Below are 22485 nucleotides of genomic sequence, written 5' to 3'. Positions count from 1 at the left end.
AATTTCAAACCACTGCACAAAAATCAATGAATGAATCAATCAATGAATCAATCTCCACTTGGTTTTCCAGGATGTGACCATATAAAGATGGGTACCACCAGGGCTACGGAAGACTGTGAAGACCTGACAGGAAGATGATGAGCCGTTTTAGTCCCAGTGCATAAAGATCACCACACACATCACTCACTCTGTCAATCACTTGTTCACTCGGGCTCGGTCTGGTCCTTGCCGACTCCCTGGAGCGTAACACCTTCACATCTGGCTCTGCATCCTCTTCTGGGTCACATCTGATTCAGGCAGATTCAGAGTCCTGTGTTTAGATCGTCTCAAAGGTGGCCTTCACCGGCTGATGTTCCTCCAGGGGATCAAGGGGTTAACTAAGGATCTGATATAACATAATGAAAAGAAAAAAAAAATCACATTATACTGCCTTCACACTGTCCCTTATTGGTTTAAAGCTGTAAAAATGGTAATTTTAGTCGTAGAATTAACGATTTGTTGAAGATTGGAGCACTTCCTTTCAGGTACATGACAATTTAGAGAACTTCATTGTGGGGGCAAGCACCTTGAAATTTATCACCTTGCATACAGACAAGGAGAAGTGGGAATCATAATTCTATAAGTCTCGATCCATTTATTTCAATTAAATCATGTTTTGAGTTGATGGATTTCTCAAGCTGAGGCTCTCCAGGCTGAAGCGCTCTGTGCAGCCACTGCATCGAGCAGTGTTTCTTAGGAATGCGGTACCAGTATTTAGTACCTTGTAATTTCCACAGTTTCATTTCATTCCCTAATGAATGCACAAGTTACAACTTGGCATTGAGGGTGTTGAATTGGTCGTTTGTGAATTTATGTTTGAATCTAATAGGCCACTGGTCCTTGCGCTAAGCTGCCTGGAGTGAGGGAGGTGTGTATCTGCGTAATGTCTCATAGGTATTTTTTTTAATATAGGAAATCAAATACTTCAATGCTCTGTAGACGTATTAAATCAGTTGAGGCTGTTATGCCGGAACATGCGTTAGTCACCCGTCTGGGGCCACACAAAATCAGAACTTCCAGTACTTTTTTACGTGAACATAATATTTTAAGGATAATGCTGATTTTGGGAACAGATTTAGAACTTTTAAACAGAAATCATGGTCGCTCAAGTAAAATCCTAGTCCAATCAGTCCCATGGGACAATAAAAACACTGGTCTCGCTACAAAAACTCTAAAATTTAGAGTCGATGACATGATTTTGCTGCCAACAAACCAAATGTGATGACGAAACCTGTAATTGCAATTCAATTCAATTGATTTTATGGATATAGTATAGGCCAATACCTTTTGGCCTCTACTATTTGCATGTAAACATGTACAGTAACATGTGGCAATTATGTTACTCCACATATATTTGACTGAAATGGAGCAGGGAGTTTGTGACAACCTCCTACGGAGGATGCTTTCTGACTTCTCTGAGTAGCAAAGATACCAAGACCCCTCAGGGTGTCTGAATGTGCCACAATATTGGCACAATATTAAAGTCGGCGTTCTATTTTTGAGGAAGTAATTGCATCGGGATTCTGATAGCTCGCTGTTTAACATATTGGAAATGGCTGTAAGGCATGACTATGTGAATACAACAAGAATGGCTATGTATGACGGCTATTCAAAGACGAGCCTGCATTTTAATTAAGCTCATAAAATGCGATGTGTGCCTCGTAACCTTGTGACTGTGCAATCCACAGCAAGAGCAGAATGGACAGGTGAAGGCTGGCTCCGATCTGGGAGGCCAGGTGCCCGGTAAAGAGAACAACCGCTTCCCCCCTGCCGACACCATGAGTGCTCAGCTCTTTCAGTTCCTCTCTGTTCCACCTCTGCAAGGTTGTCACCACCACTATTCTCCTCTCTACTGAACAAAAAAATACTCGAGTACCTTGCTCTAAATCCAACTTCTATCCTGTAGCATTTTAAAATTTCAGTTATGGCAGCAAATCAGTAATAAATATGTCCGTAAAATGGGGAAATGGCAGGAACGGGACACATCTAAAACAACACTTTAATGCTACACCACAGTAATAACTCGGATTTAATATAACCAAATGACATAGGCCTATATTTTTTTTTTCAATAGTTTTACATCTTATATCTATTACTATTCATGTGATTTTCATATTACTGATTGGACTATGGTTATGTCATATATCAATGACTGCCCCTTCTGCCCTGAACAACCTGCTACATAAACAAACATTTACTAAAATATACATGAAAAGTTTCAGTCGAAACTATGACATACGAATTGCTATCGCATGTTATGTCTTTCCCTAATGTCACCGGTACACCGCCTATTTGAAAACATGCCCTTCACTGGCCATGAGAAGGGAATTTTGTGAACAGTAGCCGTGTGCAGGTAAGGATGATTCATGGTTACTGTCAACTGCATAAATCGAATCATGCACTAAATGACCTCAGTGGGCTGCTTTCTTATTGTTTCAAGAAAAGGGCCCCGACTCGGTCCGTGACTCCAAAGTCCAGAGGTCCGGTAATTTGCCAAGGTCAGCCACACAAACTGTATTGATATGCACCATTAACATCGTGTGCATCTTTCAGGTTTAATTTCTGTTGCTATTTATACATTTATGATAAAACTTCCTTGTGTGACTTTCCTGCACATTCCGTGTAGTCCTTCAAAAAAGCAGCACTGTTGAAGATAATGCTATTCAGTGCAGGGAGACAGGTCTGAAGTGAGATAACATTCAGCAACCTGGATTTGACCAATTTCAGGGTCCGCTTTTGTCTGCAATGTGCTGCAAGATAGAACCCCTCTATAGAAGGAACGGGCTCCTTGGGTGGCATTAGAGATCAATTGGGACACTGCTGCAAAATTTCCATAAAATGTTAATAGCAGCTTCCTGTGTTATCTATCTTTCTGTAGTAAAGTATAGCCACTTTGGTATGGGCACCTGTGTGCATGTGCTTTTTATTTGTCCTTGGTGGCAAACAGCTTGTGGCTGTCAGTGTCCATAATTGAATTATCCTCCCAAGTTGTAGTCCCACTTCACTGGACAAATAATTGTGTGTATTCATGGCACACGTAGAGGACGTCACTGTTTTTTGACCTTTCTATCAACTGTCATCATTTGGAAGACTTGGACAAAGAGGAAAAAAAAAAACACAAGATCAAATCATGCCAACAGTGCACTTTAAAAACCGCCACTTCTCTTTCTAGTCTTAGGACACCCAGATGGAATCTGTCTTTCTCGTAACTTTCAAGTCTGCACATTGTTTTGCTAGCTTTGTTTTCAGATGTCTGGATGCTTTGTGAATTTTGTAAAACATCCATTATTAGCGTAGCGGCCGATGTAAATAATTTACATTTCCTCTGAGTAGAACTCATTTTGTGAAAAGGACAAATAAATCCTTGAATAGCAGTCATAATGGCTGAAGTGAGGAAGTGTATATTTATGTGCTTCTTGCACATTGAATACACTGGCTATTTTCTGAAAGCCTTTTTTTCTCCATGTCTGCTTACATTTGCCTTTTAAAGAATTTGTAGCAAGTTGTCATTTAGTTGAGGAAAATACGGTGGACGCACCCCTTCATTTCTGTGTCAGTTAGCCAATGATTGACCCTGTAGTGCTTAAGTAAGCTAAGAACATAAATTCATTCTGAATACTCTCACCTGGCTTGACCGTATTGCACCTTTTCTTCCGGGCTTGGCAAACCCTCTGCAGATTAAGCCAGGATTGACTCATTACACTATGTCAAAACCTGCTTTCTCACTTATCCCAAATATCCACATTCTATTTTGGTGCAATAAGCCACTTGAGGGGAATTAAATACTTCCAACTAAGTACAGAAATTCATAGCTATATCAAAAGACAGGTATCAGATTATGTTTACATGCTGGAGGCAGACCATAACCCAAACTTTGTTCAGTTGAGATTTTGTTGTTGTAATTTGTTCACAACCGCTCAGTTTGTTTGTTTTAACTCCTGTATTTCCTACACTTAGATATGTCTGGTGTGACTGGTTGCACTTTGTTTCCATGCATCAAGTGCTATTGTGACTGGAGATTATTTCAGTTAAATGATGAACTTACTAACAAACCTACCTTATTGTGAATCCACATGAAAAAAAAGGCTGTTGTTTCCCACATGGGTGCGATCTGCAGTCACAAGGATTGGTTTTAATGGCTGATGTGGCTGATTCTGCATAAAGCTTGGGTAATTCACATGGGTTTTCATGCTCACAGTTAAGGGAATATTTTGGCCCATTCTATGGTTTTCTGTCTTTCTCTGTATTTAAATTACTTTAGTGTACAATCACATGGAAAATATTTTAAACAAACAGCTTGAAATAAAAAAGAAACAAACATGCAATTAATCATTTTAAAATTCTATAGAAATTCCCCATGCCAAGTTAAAAATGATATGATCCATAATAAAATGTATTTGATGCAAACATGACCCAATGATACCTTTGTAATTACATTATTGCCTATATCATTAAAATAGTTACAATTCCATGTCACGATTTGTAAAACTAGATTGACGTGCTCATTTTTGTGTATTTGACTGTAAAATGATCAATCATCATCACAGTCTTGAATGAACTCCCTATTCTTAATACAACAATATATTAAACTAACCACAAAGATGACAATTTCTTTTTTTTTTTATTGTGAGAGTTCACCAAAAGGACTGGAAGACAGCCAATGTTCTGGCAGTCTTAGAGTCACAACTGATATGTGAAATGAGCAATCACAAAATTGCAGAGAAATGTGCTCCTGAAAAGTTGACTTTTAATCTCAACAGTAGACCTCACACACTCCATCCAGTATGATTTGGTATCTGTGCCAACTGTTGCACCAACACAGCAAATTGTTCCTTCGCATCCAGCATCAAGCAAGGTTTTTTTTTTTTTTGGTGCCATGTCTTTAGATTCAGTTAAGAATCGATGCCCAAATGTGTATCTGCACGCTTCCGAAGTTTCCCCGACCATCCCCTGTACGCGGTGACATGAGCGTTCTACAATCGCCTGACCTTTCCTATTTGCTCTATAGCCAGATAAATGCAGACTGGCTGTCAGATTAAACCTTTTTTTTTCATCTAAAATCCAACAAAACTAGCGTTTAAGCCTAATGTGAAAATGATACATGCGAATATCCATCTTAAGGATTCTCCTGTCGTCCAATCGTCATGTAAGTAATCTGTCACGTCGAATCTCAGTATTAATCCTGACTTCCTGATTTATCCTTTAAAAATCTGTGAGGACAACGCTACGCATAACGAAATGTAGCTTGGCTTACTTTAGCTAAAAAAAGATAAGCTCTGCAACTACAGTTACAAAACTATAAGGAAATGATTAACCCCCACTTAACTGTATGACAAGTTAAGACTTAATTAGAATGTACCACTCTAAAATCCATTCTCTTTCTCTCTCTCTCCAAGCAGGCACTCGTTGCATTAGACAGAAACTCAATAATTACCTTCACTGCAATATTCTTGGAAAATATGACATTCTAACTTGGAAACTGTGACGACCGCCAGATTTCTAAATTTGTCAATTGTATGGTTCCTCAACAGCACACCCCCGTTTATTAGACAGAAAAATTCACACCACAAATCAACTGGACGACATGAAATGAGACAATATAATCTCTTTATAGTCCACCATCTTAAGCCAGTCGTCCTTGTCTGTAAGAGCTTCTTGATAAAGCAGCGGCAGACCGAAAGAAATGAGACAACCTGACGGACCTTTGCACAAAAGTCTCAAGGCCCATTCTCCGCACCGCCAGAAACACATGGATTTGTGATTAATGCAGAATGTCGTCAAACCTGTTCTTTATATCTGATATTCTCTGAAATGTGTTGAGCTCACAAGCTGGAAACAAGAGGTGGGTAAGATATGATACTAAAAATGAGAATATTTATCCAAACAAAAATTTCAATGAGCACAGTTATTTAATTTCTACTAATAAAAATCTATTGAAATTTCCCCATTGTGGGACTATTAAAGGTGCATTCTATTCTCTCTCAGATAATATGTTAAATCATCGACAAATAAGTGATGGGACTTTTCCAGATAGTTTATTTAGTGCATAAATCTACAGATGTTTAAATATGTATTTTTTTTTATTATTTACTTGGTTTAGAAAAACAATGCAGCCTCAGGGGGGGCACAGGCCAGTGTCTCCCCGAGCCGGTCTCAAGCCCGGATAAATGCAGAGGGTTGCGCAAGGGCATAAAACTTGCGCCAAAAGCAAACGTGCAAATTGAACCTATGAATCTCATACTGGATCGGTTGGGGCCCGGGTTAACAGGGTACAGGGTACAAGTGGAAATTGGACTACTAGGGGTTGAAGAAGGAGAGGAGGAAGGCATGTTTAGAAGCAGAGAGGCAAGAGTCTGGGACTGTGAGTAGGGACTCTGAATATCGGGACTATGACAGGAAAAAGTTAGTCAACATGATGCAGAGAAGGAAAGTGGATATACTGTTTGTCCAGGAGACCTGGTGGCAAGGTTGTAAGGTTAGAGGCTTAGGACCAGGCTTTAATTTGTACTATCATGGTACTGATAGGCAGACAAATGGAGTAGGAGTTGTCTTGAAGGAGGAATTTGTGAGGAATGCTCTGGAGGTGACAAGAAAGTCAGATAGACTTATAAGTCTGAAACTGGAAATTGAAGGTGTGATGCTCAATTTTATTAGCGGCTGTGCCCCGCAGGTGGGATGTGAGTTTGAGGAGAAGGAGGAGTTCTGGAATGAGCTAGATGAAGTAATGCAGAATATCCCCAGAGATGAGAGTGGTAATTGGTGCGGACTTCAATGGGCATGTTGGTGCAAGCAATAGAGGGGATGAAGAAGTGATGGGCAGAATTGGTATACAGGATAGGAACACAGAGGGACAGATGGCGGGGACTTTGCAAAAAGGATGGAAATGGCTGTAGTGAAAACTTTTTTTCCAGAAAAGACAGGAACATAGGGTACCCTATAAGAGCAGGTAGACTACATACTGTATAGATGAGGTCATCTGACAAGGAAGATCAAGAGGACAAAGACAGAACAGAAGACAAAGAGGTGGAAGCTGAAAAGGGAGGAGTGTTGTATGGTTTTCGGGGAGGTGTTGAAAAAGGCTCTAGGTGGTCATGGAGAGCTCCCTGATGATTGGACAACTACAGCTAATGAGACAGGTAGGAGAGTACTTGGTGTATCATCCACTTTGTGGTGGAATGACAAAGTGCAGAAGTAAAAACAGAGAAAGCGGTCAGCAAATAAGAATTGGGACAGTAAGGGGACTAAAGAGAAGGTAAAGATAGAGGTAGCAAAGCCGAAACAAAGGGCGTACGATGACTTGTATTGTTGGTTGGACAGTAAGGATGGAGACAATGACTTGCACAGGTTGGCAAGACAGGGAGATAGAGATGGAAAGGATGTACAGCAGGTCTGACTGATTGATGATAGGGAGGGAATTGAATTGACAGATGCTAGAAAATTGATGGGATAAAGTTAGGGATAAAGTCCCATTATGGGATAGAGTTCATTTGCTGTGGTGACCTCTGAAGGGAAAAGAAGACTTGTTTTAGAAAAACAGTGTTTGTCCTTTTTATTCATTCATGCAAACTAACTAATGTAGTGTAAGCGAGGATCTTGTAAGCTAGTTTTAGCAGAAGGATAATACACTCACTTAATTGGATACACCTGTTCAACTGCTTGTTGACACACCTGCGAGCAACTCCATGGGTTGAGGTGCATAAATATGGGCACAACCATCCCCAGGTTTTTTATATAGAGAATGGTCTGAAAAGGATAAAGTATCCAGTGAGTGACGATTCTCTGGGGACCAAAATGCCTTGAGAATGGACAGAAAGGCAGAAGTAACTCCAGAAACCGTTGATTACCACCAAGGAATACAGAAAAGCCAAACAATACATCGAATCTGAAGCTGACAGAGCCACGGTAACAGCCGACTGCAGTTCACTCAGGCTCACTAAAATTTGACAATAGAATACCAGGAAAAAAGACTAGCCTGGTACTTGCTATGAAACTCAACGTGGTAGGGTTAAAATTTGACGCAAACAACATGAAAACATGGAATCTGTCCCAACTTGTTTTAACAATTCGGGGCAATGGTGTAATTTTGTGTGCTGGTATTTTTGTTACGCTTACAATGTAGAATTTGGGCCACAAGGTCTTCAGGCATTTCCAGCAAGTTCTTGCTAGCAAGGTGTACCTAATTAAGTGGCCAGTGAGTGCACACCTTGTACATTTTTTTTTTGTAAACTTTGCATAATAAAACCCCAGCTGATTGCATTCTAACACATTTTCTCACATAACACGGCGCCACGTCTGACATATATTGCAAAGTGCCTCGTCTTCAGATGAGTTGAATGCTTGTTGTTGAATTCATCTAAATCAGATTTTTATGTGGCCAGTGTGTGCAAGTGGACGAAACAAAGACTCCCACTCAACTTGTGCTGGTTATTGTTTTTTTTTTTATTTTTTATTTTTTATTTCTTTTATGGTGGCTTAAGGAAAGGATATTTTGTTGCAGAGAGTGTGTGTATTAAAGTTGGGAAGGTGAGAGCTGCTTAAGCATTAGTCCGCTACTATTTGTCACTGCTGACTCTCTGCTTGGCTGTCAGAGCTCCCACTTGCATGCAGCAGCAAAGGGCCTCTGGGAGCCCAGCCTCCGCTCTGTGCATCTGACAGGCTGGAACACCAAAGCCAGTTGCTTTCACAGCGGGTGTGTTAATGATTTTGTTGAAAGGAGGGTAAAATGATGACACTTTACCTTTACTATCCTTTTTTTCTTTCTCTCCACACTGGTGTATTGAAGTAAATTACACCATGTACACATATGCTCTTGCGAGTAGGGGGGGGAAAAAAAAAAAAAAAAAAAAAGATGAATGCAAGGGTTTCATTCAAATCAGGATTTTTATGAAGCAGGCTGAATAGTCAGGCAATGTTCCCTGTCTGGAAAACACCCATGATACACACAGGTCCTCTGCTTTGCCAGAGTTTCCTCTCCACGGGATTTTAGTATTGACACACAGGTCACGAGCTGGACATGGTAATAAATGAATGAATTCCCAGCGTGTGCAGGCGCAAGACGGGCGCGGGATGTCATGTAGTCAAGCTGTCTCTTGCATTAAGGTTATATAACTGAGGCAATGGAAAACGTGTGCGTGTGTTAGCTCAGTTCCTTTCATTCACAATTGCATTCCGACTTTGCTCTTTTGAGGATTATGGGGGTGGCAGATAGCTTCAAAGCATATCGTCTCCAAAGGTCATTATGATTTATTCTTGCTTTCCTGTTTTTTTTTTTTGTTTTTGTTCCCCCCCCCTTCTATCTTTATCAAGGAGAAAAAACAAAAGACCTTTTCCAAATTGTCGAATCCTCATCAAAATCACAGCTCATATTGTCTGTTTGACTGAGTTTTTAGTGTTTTTTGCTGTCAGGCACCTAAAAACCACCAGATTTATTTTGTCACAGCTGGGAAAATGCCTATATGAAATATTTGTTTTCCTTATTAAAGTCATTTGGAGCAATGTAAAAAGAATATGAAACGGCGATGAAGTGTAAGTGTGTTGAGTTTTTATAGATGTTCTGGAGAGAATCTAGTCCCTTGTTCAAAAAAAAAAGAAGACTGGTTTAAAGGGTAAAATGTGGAAAAGTCTGTGTTGATAAACGTAGAGGCAGCAGACCAATAGGGCAGCTTTTCTGTTGTCATGACAACCATTCAGACTGAACTTGTCTTCCAGCCATCCTTTAGTGCGGTTATTAATAGGACGGGAGTGAGGAAAAAATAGAAAATAGGTTGCTTTTAAATCTGGTCATTTTTTGAGGCCAATTGATCCTTTGATTGGACAGAAATAAACCCCTTTTTTGGGTGAATAAAAGCACCTCTCTCAGTTACCGATCTAAATGTGAATTAATTTTCACTCTGATTTTCTTTCATTATTTTTAGATTTTAGCGTCTTTCTCTCAGCAGCCAGTTTGATGTCTCACAGCAGAGCAGAGGTGTAATTGGTGAAATGATTTCTGGTCTTGTTTTATAATAAGTTAGGACATTTGTTTCAACAAGCACATCACCAGGGTCCTGGTCGGCATCAATTGAGCAGGACCACAATGGATGATATGAATCACACATCGACCCGGCAATAACTTGCAAAGCGGCTTCCCATTTTGCTGGACTGTTGAAGACATCCTTTTCTTTGCTCTATGTTCGTGCTGAGCATACTGTTTATTTGTGCAACTTTATTGCAGAATGATGAACCAACTCATGGAGCATCAACTCAGTAGTGTCCTCCCACCATGTGGAAAAAAAATGCAGTGTTTTCACCCCAGCAGAAGTTTTCAGCTATGGTGAGGTGAGTTTTTTTTTTCTTTTTTTTAAGTGTGCATTGTGCAGCCCATTTAGATTTTTATTAGAAATTACAATTAAGAGGCTATTTTACAATTGCATTGTTATTTTCGGTATTTTATGTTTTCAAAAATAACCGATATTCTGTGCAAAGTGAATGTTTGCTTTTCTTTAAATAGCTCATATGTGTATATCCTGTAAGACCACAAATGCAACGATTGTTTATTCCAAAAGGCTTTCAATGTGAGTTCTTGTAACTTGTTAAATTACAGTCTGACTCTTTATTTTAAATGCAATCTATAGCCTTGTTGTTTATGAATAAGCAGTGACTGTTGTATTTCTCGATGATGAACATATGTGGTAAGTATATGCCATGTGTTCTAAAATAGAAAATTATTAGTTTCTTTTTTCTTGTACTGTTTTGTAGGGACTAAAAAAAACAAACAAAAAAAACACAATCATCTAAAACTGTGTTTCATGAGAAGGATTTTTAGTGGGGAAAATCAAAGGGGGGTGGATGCTTGTCAATCGATTGGGCGTCCCGAAATATGTCGCATTTCGTTCACATCCCTTTCACTTGCGGCGAATGATGCTTCAAACGTGCATCCTCATTTTGTCACCTCTGGTGGAATAACAATGAATAGCCATATGATTGTGGGGAGACATTCAAGTGTGAGAAGGCACAAAGGATCCCTGTCTTTACGTGCACATTTAATCTGTTTGCTTGTTGCTTTACTGGCTGGGTGAGGAGGGAAAAGTGTTTTATATTTGGATCTAATAGAAAGTAAAGCTCTGTGGAAACATGGTCACTTTCCCTAAATTCAGTTTTATTGCATTCCTGGATTCCAGCTCTGTACACTGGCTTAAAGCTGCAGCCCCCCCTTTGAGTAACAACAGCTGTGTTAAGGACATTTTCTGTGTAATAGATGTTGGATTTGGACTCAGAGAAAGTGGAAAAACCATCAGTTTTACAGGTTGCACATTGTGTCTGTAATGTTCTGTTTCTGCATCAGTTGAACTATTAATTTTTGCAGCAATTCTTTGTTGTTTTTTTTTTTTTTTAAAACCTTTTTTAGTTCAGGTAGAATGCAAAGTTTTCCATGGACACAGCAGTATCGGATGTGTTTTGGAGAGGAGACAGCAAATGATAAGTGGCAGATATCAGTCATCACAACTTGAAGTTGTCTTTCACCTTGTCTCAAAACTTTGGTACGATTTGGTCGTGGAAAAACAGTTTACAGATCTCTCATTATAACAAAATAAGCGCTGACAAAAATCCGTGCATGTTAAAATATTATTATTGTGATTATTTCCCAAAAACATGTGACCGAGCTACCGTGCAAAACAATTGAAACTCTAACGGCTATATTTTTACTCATCAGATTGCATGCTTTTGATTCTTAATCTGACAATTCTACAGATTAATTCATCAAAATATGCAGCTACCGCTCAACAAAATGCATCACGTGGCATGAAAGGGACCGCTCGGTCAGGTCCTGATGTAAGTGAGATGGAGCTCAGGCTCTTTGGCTCCAATGCGGGAACTATCTCTCATGAAGTTGGTGGCCAAATTGCAAATAATATAAGACCCATGTTTTCAACAGTAGCGGATCAAGGAAGTACACATCGATTTCCAAGCGCTCCGATATTGTGCGGCGACTTCATGTTTGTCGTCTCTGAACCTTTTAGGGAGGTGATGATGGCATTATTTTTTTAGCCAAGTGATGTGGTTGTCAGCAAAACAAGTCAGGAATCGTCTACCCGGTAACCAACAAAATGACAGAGGGGCTTGTTCTTTTTCCATCTGTTTGTCACAAATTCAATAATAATATATCGGACAGGAATCAAAAGGGGGGGTATTTGGGAGCTGATCAGCCAAACACAAAATCTTGCTGGTGAGTTCGGTGCGTGATTCATTGCATTCATGACTGGTTGATCTGATCCCAAACACACATCCTTTGGCCGCAAAGCTGTCAGACAACAATGACGGGGGTGCATCACCGTTACGCAACAAGCGAAGCCTCCCCCTGTGGGTGAACACGCTTAAGTACCAAACAAATAATAAAAATAAAGAACGGCTCTTCTGTAGAAATGGAACAAAGATGTTCCATCATTTGGATTGTTACGACCGGCTGTTGTGATCGCAACCGTGTAGCCACGTGCGGCGCTTTCTCTAAAGTTTCTTTTTCCACCACCGTCTCCCAGCGCTGCAAACTACTCTGCATGAAAAGAACACGACGTGGACAGAGGTCTGTACGGAGGATATATTTTTAGACCTCCGTGAGCTCATTCTCATTAGTCACTTTACAAAACGTATGGCCGCAGCTGAGGGTTAGAATGTAAAAACAACTATGTTTATAACTTCTCCTCAGCTCATGCTAAAGCATCTACCATGCCCTTGTTTCTTAGAATTAGAATTATGACCTTGGTACCGTCAACTGTAACTTTCTGGTCCTTTAGTGCCCCCTGTTGGATTGTCAATTGGCAAATCTAGAACAAATTACTTTGAAATTGCGGCTTTAAATGTGACGGCTGAGCTTTATATCTTCCTGTGAAGCTGGATGTCTGTCTCCACCCCATGTTGAGCAAGAAAATTACTTTTTCTAGGAGTTCACTTTTCAAAAGGATCATTCAGTCAACAGCCCGGTAGACTTACACAGACAACGATGCCTTTGTGAGTGTTTCGTGCACGAGGCGCACTTGTGTAGCTCGATCGACTCGCACGTACATCCATGGATTGGTCATTATGATAATGCATGGGTCCTGAGATGGAAGCTCGCGGCTTACATCCTGTGGACGAGCGTGACTCCCTCAGAAGTCCAAACGCATCTGTAACGCAATCCGTTGATCAATGCATCAACTGTATCTATCATTGTGTGCCAGCTATTTTTCTGAGATATGCATTCCTCTTTCACTGCTTTTCAATAAGTGGGGGAAAAAAAAAACTGAATGCATATTCAAAGTAGAAATGTATAATGATTCGTCAAATCTATCAAGTATGACAAAATAAATGAATTGAGGGCTGTTATTCCCATCCTCCACAGGACAGGAAAGAAAAAGAAGAATTTGTTCAAATAAAAAGATTAGTAGAAGTAGCTTTAAGTACGCAAGTATTTTCCCCTTGCTCCTAATATTGCTTTTATAGAATTGCATAAAAATAAATGAGTATTCAAGTATTACCTAAAGAACCTGTGACTGAAAGTAAAACCTAATGGAAGGGGTAAAAAAAACAACTTATAGAACCATGAATTTTAAGTCATGGTTGTGTTTCAAGTTTGGTTTGGGGGGAAAAAAACAAAACAAACTGAATGTAAAGAGCCTCACAAATGTCTCGATTTAATGATGCATTTAATTGTTTCCTCCTCCCTAACCAAACTCCGTCCATCTCCAGTTCCATCATGGTCTGTCGATCAAGTTTGCATCCAAGATAAACTGAATAGATCCCCATCGGGGGAATTCATTTGTGACAGCAGCGTTATAAGTGTCAAATAAATATAAATAAAGACAATTAGAAAACCAAAAAAAACATCCACAAATAAATAGACAGCAGAGCGAAAGACAACAAAATCAACATATCCTCTTGAGTTGGGTTTTCTTCAGCTTGCTGTATTGACATATCTATCTCACATGAGCCGCTCTGACCAAATCGAACATCTCTTCCCAATAATCAATAAATGCATTCTGACTAGAGGCCTTTTTTTTTTTTCTTTTTTTTCTTCGTCGTGCGTCTCAAGGCATTTCAACACAATGATTCTCCCGACCTCACAGTGTTCACGGTTTGCCTTCCTTTCCCAAAATCACTTTGGGCAGGAGCCACTATTTTTCCTTAGGAGTTCATTGATGTCCTACTTGCCATTTAGTGCAGTTAATTTACAAATGTTGTCCCATGGTGGAACTTGGACTATAGTTTCCAGGTGTCTTCTCCAGGCTTCCTCGCTGCAATGATTACTGCCTCCTTCCAGCGGTGAGGTATTTTCTCCTGCTCTCACCGCTGGTAATGAAGCTGCAATGGCCTCTCCAGACTCCCTTCACATTGGTGCTTGATTATGCCATAGTATACTTCAAGTTCTCAGACTTATGTTATTGTTGTCATTTATTTTCATTCATGCCCCCGGCGCTTTTCTAAATTTCCCATTCTGAAAAGACCATGTCAATTTTTTTATTTATTTATTTTTTTATCCCAAAAGCTTTTTTTTTTTTTTTTAATATAAATTTTCCCTGTATTTTAAAGACCGTTAAGTCTCTCTCCTTTTCTTATTACCGGGTTTGTATACCTTAACACGATGCTTCGATATTAACTCAGCCTCTGCCTTATTGAGCATCAGAAGAACCATGACGGATAAGTCTGGACGGTGTGGCAAATTGCACAGCAGTTTCAGCCTTATTAAAGTGTTTTTTCTGACAAAAGACAAGGAGTGCGATAAATGTAGGAAGCTAATCGGCTTTGCCCCTATTTGCACATCAGTCTTGACCAGCCCTTAAAATGTAGAGGCGAGAAGGATGTCGGAATCTGATGTTTTACGGTCTTTGAGCGGTATCCCACCATATGTCTAACAGAAAGCTCGGCATAAGTTTAGGTAGGTGCGCTTGACTTTCACTATTCATGAGCATACTTGCATCATGTTGTCATTTTTCAGATGTAAAATGCATTAAAAACTGTATTTTCCCCACCAATCAACAGCCGATGTTTTTGGATCGTCAGGCGATGTATCCGTTGAATATTGACAGAGCAAAAAGGGGCATTTTTACTCAACAATTAAATATAAACATCCAGTCAGTGGTGCTGTATATCTAGCAATTTTATACATAGGTTTTGACTTTTTCGGATTTAGTCGATGCACATTTATAGCGTCAAGAGCAGATTGTAATGTTCGGTTTAGCACGCAAACTGGGAAGAGGGAGTCTTTTCAAGTGCAGTCACCCTGGGGCAACACACTGTTAATCTGAGCCTTGCCAGACTTGCACGTCATACAAGCAATCAAACAATCACACTTTCTAAATCTAACTGCCAGCCCAAGCCTCCCTGAATGAGTGCAATGCTATTTAATGGCTGTAATTTGGAACTAGTGGATGGGAGCTGCCAGCTAATGATATCTATTTAATTTTCTCTAAGCTCAGGCGCTTGGATGTAGGTCACAGGGTGATTCATTGCAGAATCCTCCACGGCAAAAACATAAACATGACAACGCCGAGATGCGAAGTGCGCGGGAGACGAATAAACCCGCGCGATGCCTCCATCTATCTCTGTCGCTCGCTCGGCATCCCCTTCTGTCTCTCTCGGTCATTTTCATTCTGTTCGCAGCTCGACGCCCTCACCGTTTGTCCACACGACTCTGCACACTCATCCTATTTGCCTTGACAAGGAGGGTCTTGCCAGACGCTCGTCGGAAAACGGGGTTGGGGCCGCATCGGTGACTCAATCGAGATGCATCTGAGGACGTTAATATCGTCCGGGTTGCTGCAGTCGCGGCTGACGTGGCCGCGGCTTCGATCGGAACGGAGGTTGTTTCCTATTTGCTCAGACGAGCTCATTAACGTCAACCCGACATGACAGCGAGGACAATTTGTAGTACTATTTTCTACACACTTTGTTCTACGCTGAGCTGCGCTGTCAAACTTGCATTTCTATCCTGAGTAGTTGTGACAGCTGAACTTTTCTTATGAGTAATATTTGTTGAGTGTTTTATGCACATAGGTGGTGTATTGTGGCACAGGCTCAAGGGAGGGGGTTCGGAAATACAGTGACTCTTTATTTGCAAGCCTTTGATACATCAAGCAATGTGAAACATTCACAGCCAACTTTTGAACTATAAAAACTGTCTTTGTCCGCTGCCACATGATACTACATGTAAGCATCAAGCCAAAGTCCCAGTTGACTGGACTCATTCACTCGCAGGGCAGTTTGATCAGGCGGGGAGCCAAGTCGTGATGTAACCGGGGCGACCTCACTAACTAAGCACGGAGTCAATGGGAGATTCGGAAACGCGGTATTATTGAATGAGACGGAGTTGTAGTCGAGGCCCTATATCTTGAGCCTGAGTCACGTCGCGAGTCCCCGGTGGCTCTGAGTTCACGCAGGAGTCACCGAGGAACAGTCGAGTCCATACAGGGGTGACATCCTTTGGCACCGGCATTAAGTGAAACACGAAGGAGGGCGGGTGAATCATGTGTGACATTTTCCTGGAAATCACCTGTCTGCCATTGCAGGGGACTTGGATAATGCTATTTATGTCTGATGACAAATTATCGAATTGAAATTAAAATATTAATAACCTTTCCGGAACGGTCTGAGATAAGTGGGAGTTCTCCCACTGCTTCCCCTGAAATGGGTTTGATTTTTCTTTCTCGGTCAGTCGAATTTATCTCCAGACGGCTGCGGATTCCGCGATGTCAAGTTGTGAGATATTAGCTGATGTGTTGCAAATGTTTAATAAAAGAACCGCGTATTTTTGTTGCCCCCTGTTAGACGGGTCAGTTCCTCAAATTAAACTGAATCACTTAAAGGGATGTATGTCACAATTAATATTTGACCTTCGCTTTCCGTTGTTAAAATCAACGGTATTCTGAATTTGCTTCTTTATTAAATTTAACACAGTATAATCTTAATGCTTGTCTTTGGTTTGACATTAAAAGTCTAATGGTGTCTCTTCGGTTCATCCGCTGGTAAATGAATCATTTTCAACCAGATTTCTTTCATCTTATTATTACATTGTCTGAAGTGTCTGTATTGGACCTCCATTAAGATGACCTTCTACCATCTTAGACTTCATAACGTAGATCATTCATCTAAATATCACTTTTTGCTCCACCTTATTCTATATTATCTTCTCTGCCTCATCACTGCTTCAATAAATAATTTTAGAATTATTTATATTGATGGCTAGGCGTTGCAGAAAGCGCAATACCCACAGAACCCTTGTCACTATTGGAATTTTACAAGTTTCAAAATATCTGGACAGTATCTAAACAGAATCAGTTTTATTTGGAGCTAAAATGATTTCAATTTCCCCCACTGACCTTCTTATGCCGCATGACATGGATTAACTTTTTTTTTTTTTTTTAAACATATAGTGTTTGCAGTTGATTTACGATGAAGAGGTGTTGTATGTGTGGTGTTGTTTTTTTTTTTTTTTTTTTTGGGTTCTTGTCGCTGCACATCTAGGAGGATTGAATGGTATTTTTTGGGTTGTTCTTTTTTTAACATGCAATTTGAAAAGGCATATTACAAGAGGTGAATGAGAACCTCCTGTGCTATGAATTAAAGCTGACGCGATTTTAAAAAGAAAAGCCGAACTGAAAAAAATAACAGCAGGTCGCGTATAAAAAAATTAAATCTTAATGAAAACTGAAAAGCCCCGATAATGTAATTTGCTCCAAAGGCCTCGACCAATTGTGTTGCTCCCAGACAGCAGGTGCCCAGAACACCCTATCATTTAAAATATACAATAGAAATTCACAAAACACCGATACAATATTTTCACAAGACAAATATTATTCCGTAAAGTGGAATACAGAAGTCGATATTTTTCATATTTACACTGATAGGATGTAGACGGCAATGCTGTTCACGCCAATTAAATGCCAGGTGGCTTGAATATTAAGGGAATAACAGATGGATCTGTTCAAGAGTCTAATTTTGTTATGACTAATTTGGAGAATCACTTAATTAGTGGTTATTTGGCATGTTTGCTTGATCCAGCACGATGAGTCAGATCCAAAGGCATGATGAACAACAGAAATGATTATGTGTTTATTTCGCTATTTTCGGATCTCTTTTATTGTGTACTAAAGAGCGAAAATAGACACTTTGGACGGAAGGACATCGCTGTGAACGTCAGGCTTCGGATGTTAGTTTCATCAGGTGTTCACATCGGCAGTATTCTCCAAGACATCTGCAATGTTTTGACTCAGTATCAGATGCCTGTGCTCATTGACTGATGAACCATGTCATCGCCGGACATCTGCTTCCTGTTGCCGCGGCGTTTGCTCTCTACTTTTTTTCGTCGCCGGGTCGCAGCACCATGTCATCCAGGGCATTACGGCTGTATTAGATCCTTATTGAACATTTTCTTATCCCGCTCCGATCAAATTATTCTCGACGAGCGTGAAACAAAGAGAGCTGATGTAACAGTGTGGGTGCTGGCAAATTTGTTTGTTCCAAAAATCAATCGGTAGCCGGCCGAAATAGATGCCTGTACAGAGAATCCAACGCGGAGTGACAAGACGTATCTCAGTAAACCGGAGCCGCAGAAAAAATATTGTCGCTGATGATATTCAACATTCCCATTTCATATGAATGGCAATAGAGTAGTGATCTTTAGTCATTAAGGATTATTTCAGATCAAACTGAGCTTATTCAATTTTGTAAAAATATCTGTGTCAATTGATGTCAATAACTGTCATAATTTTTATTTTATTTTATTTTTTTTTTATTTTAGATTTTTCTCCCTATATAAGATTTAAGAATGTGGTTTTGGTAGATTAATGAGCTCCACTAATGTGGAATCAGAATGTTGAACATGCCCCCGGTAACTTCTTTCTCACACACACACACACACACTCCTACAGATAGTCATATGCTGTATTCTTTTGACATATTACATTGAGAATCAGTGCTAATAATGAAAAGCGTTGACCTCAGCATCTTTCCGACAATGTCTGTTATTGGTCGATTGATACAAATCGACAATTGATGTGGTCTAAAAGGGGAAGGAGAGAATTACCAAACTATACTAAAGTCTCAGCGATCAGAATCAGGAGATTGGAACGAAGAAATGCTGGCAAGTCTCACGTCACAAGGAACTCCGGGAGATATCTGGCACTCTGGTATCTTTGTACTGGTCCTGAATGAAGTGAACGTGACTTAAATATTGTTTTTCTTATCATCAGTGCATTCAAGTGGATGTCTTACAGTTATCCTCTGTGAATTTGCAGATGTTGCAGATAACGCAGAATGCCAGATATGCACAATGATAGAAGCACAGATCATTTACAGATAAGCAGTTTTCTTTTGTACCCAGGAGTCCCCTTTTTAGCTTGTGATTAAGGACAAAGTCAAAAGTACTGGTTATTTATGACATGTCCTCGGTGGAAAAGGCGAGGATTACAGGATGAAAGTTCCTTATTCATGTGTCTCACCAAGGCAGTCGTCCTGAATAGGTGAAAAAAATGATGTCTCAGGAAAAGTGCTTCCTCAACAGATGCTGTAAATAAATACATAAATAAACAAAAATGGTGATCAGACACATTTTTTTGTGCTGACATTCAACAAGATGAATTGTAATAAAATTTCGAGTTTTTCCCCCAATCTCTGCTGCACCCTGTGCATTTTAGCATCTTTCCCAACTCACTTTATCGATAAGTCAACGTATGGCAGTGACTCTGAGAATCTGAGGTGTTAATCACAATGATTCCCTTACAAAGCCTGGACTCTTCGCTCATAAACTATGAAAGGCATAGAATCTCTTAACATTACCTGAATATGTATTTGGCATTGACTATCCCCAACAAACGTTCCCACTTTATCCATTTTTTTTTTTTTTAAATGTCCAATTTTTTTTTCAATGGCAACAAATCCAAGTATAGTCCAACTTACCATTTTGAAATTGACAACAACGGCTCATATGTCTTATGATGAAATAAGTGTCGGGGGTTGCAAACCTTTTCCCTATACCCTCATTTGTTATTGATCTGTTCCTGATTGGAACGCAGAACCCCTTACCGAGTACAAGGGGGAACCTCCTTCCGTCGAACTGCATGAAGGCCCAAAACGAGACGGCTGGGTCGGAGCCACTGAAAAGCACACAGTCGGCTGCAAGACTGTGCAGGACACATGGGTGGACCGTGATGGATAAATGGCTGGACGCGATTAACAGCTTGTCATGCTGATTCTGGGGCACGTGCTGGACCGCCAGCACCCCCAGGACGACCGCGTTCCCAACAGGAGATCTTCGGACACGTTTGTGGTGACACATTAAGCTCAAGTGAGTACTTCTTATCGTCATTTCGATTGTGGCTGTCGTATAAAAAAATCAACTGTTTTAGACTGGATCACAAATATGCTTGGATGAACATCTGTGAATAGTTTTTTTTTAAGTAGATAACGCGAATAAACTTGGAACTCTGAGACACTGAAACACTTAAGTTGTCTAAATTGGGATTTTTTTTTTTTTCTGTTCTATACTTTGGATGTGTTTTCAATGCGGACTTAACCTTGATTGTAACTTCAGTCTCTCACATTAGTTTGTCACATTCGTTTTGGGAAATGGGGCTTGTGCAGATTAGCAGGGTGTTTTGACTGGCTATTTCTCTTTGTGATGCTCCATATGAATTTAAAAACAGATGAGCCCTGTTTTCAAAATGTTCAGCCATATAAAGAAAAAAAAAAAAGCTGATATTCGTTACCTGGACTGAGCTAACTTGAGTTTTGTTCATAAAGGCTATTTAGAGCGCAAAGGTGCAACAGTGCATATGCTTACAGATGTGGCTGCATGACGTCAAACAATCGGCTCCACCAGTTCTACCCACGTCATTTCCCTGTAATATCTATGAGAAAGTGATTTAACCGATTTTTTGATATTAGCTGTTCGATCATCTTTTTTAAATCTCCTAAATATAGCATTTTGTGTCATCTGAAAGAAGCAAAAAGACTCACAGGAACCAATGCCACCACATATTTTCTGTACCCTTGTATCATATGAGTAAGCTTGTCCCCACTCAACTTTTGGAGTTTGTACCAGGAGGGACTGTGGCAATTTTTATTTAAAAGCACGTCAGCTCACCATGTCAGACTTGCAGAGGTCCTAAAGCTAAAATACCAAAACAAACGTTATACATGAGGGCAGCCACCCGCAGGTGATCCAGAGATCATCCCGCTGTCACTATACACTAATTTTGCCCCTGTTTTTTCTGTTTAAAACAGCAAAAGAATGCTGTTATTGCTGTAGCTTGGAGGAAATAACAGGGACTTAGTCTATGGCAGAAAATGCACCAAATCATAATCCACTTGATACAACAGACAGCTCAGATAATCTGCCATTAAGATATGAGGAAGATAAACAAGTTCAAGTGTTCGTAGCAATTCCTACCGTTGTCTGGCTTATAAACATAGCCGGTTTTGGGGAGGATATTCATTACTGTTATCATTTTTATTTATTTTTTTATTTTTTTTTTTACATCCAAGAGCAGATTTAATGCTCTTTATCGTGTACGTTATTACAGTAAATGAGATGAATGTGGAAAAGTGGTGTAAATAATTGCACTTTTACAACTGTAGCTTGAAATGTTCACAAATCAATAGGCGGCCAAAGACTGCAGACTCATTGAAAGTCTTGAACTATGCAACTTATTTGTGCGTTTTTCTGGGTCATTTCCTTTTGACATCAGACTTTAAAAAAAAAAGAAGCAATTTCTTGGTTCACTCAGGTCTCATGGCTTCTTGAATTCTCATGAATTCTATTTAGAATTAAATTCGAATTACCAACAGTTTGAATTAGCTTGACACTTTAGAAACTGCTGCTTTAAATCAATACAAATGAATACTGCGTAATAAAAAATCATCTTTTAGGCATAATCAATTACTATAAACAGTATTTTGCAAGCATAATTAAGCTTTTGCATCAAGTAACTCTCTTGGATCGAATATTCATAATAGGAAGCATCATGGTATTATTGATTCTATATTTATCAGCGCTCTCAGTTCAAAATTGCTTGTTGTTTTTTTTCTAGTAGATTTTTCTGGCACCTCCTATCAAATGTCCCAGCATGAGACAGGGACTCCACCAGCATCACACTGAGCGGAAGAGGCAGATCCATTCATCACTGGCTGGTTCTGTTCGCTCAGCGAATGATGTATTGGCATCTGACAGATATGGGTCAGTTTAGCCGTCCAAAATCATAATCGATGTCCATAAGTTTGATAATGGTGGACCGAAGAAGCGTCTCCAAAGGTGCTGCGGTGCTCCTTAAACTAGTCACTGTTCATACAAGAAGCCATTTCTCAACAATAGTGTTCCGATGAAAGAATTTTCCAGTGCTCTTTAGAGTAGATTAATGCTTATACTTGAGTTGTCTTCAACAATGTAACAGTGCTATACAAAACAAAAGATTCACTGCAAACTTGAGGACCAACCATAGC

At 39.9% G+C, this 22485-nt stretch overlaps 1 protein-coding gene across 1 annotated transcript in view; it reads right to left on the bottom strand.

The window, feature by feature from the left end:
- Positions 1 to 252: 252 nt before the first annotated feature.
- kcna4 (potassium voltage-gated channel, shaker-related subfamily, member 4) overlaps positions 253 to 22485 on the bottom strand; it is a 107205-nt gene continuing 84972 nt past the window's right edge. Inside the window, exon 2 of the mRNA XM_086144041.1 lies at positions 253 to 385. The gene's annotated coding sequence lies outside the window, so the exon portion shown is untranslated. The remainder of the gene's footprint in view (positions 386 to 22485) is intronic.

This window comes from Fistularia commersonii, chromosome 3, assembly GCF_037954325.1.
Source record: "Fistularia commersonii isolate RoL2024-O1a breed Wild chromosome 3, RoL_Fcom_v1.0, whole genome shotgun sequence".
NCBI lineage: Eukaryota > Metazoa > Chordata > Actinopteri > Syngnathiformes > Fistulariidae > Fistularia > Fistularia commersonii.
The sequence above is the reverse complement of the archived record's forward strand: the minus strand, read 5'-3'. Positions and strand labels throughout refer to the sequence as shown.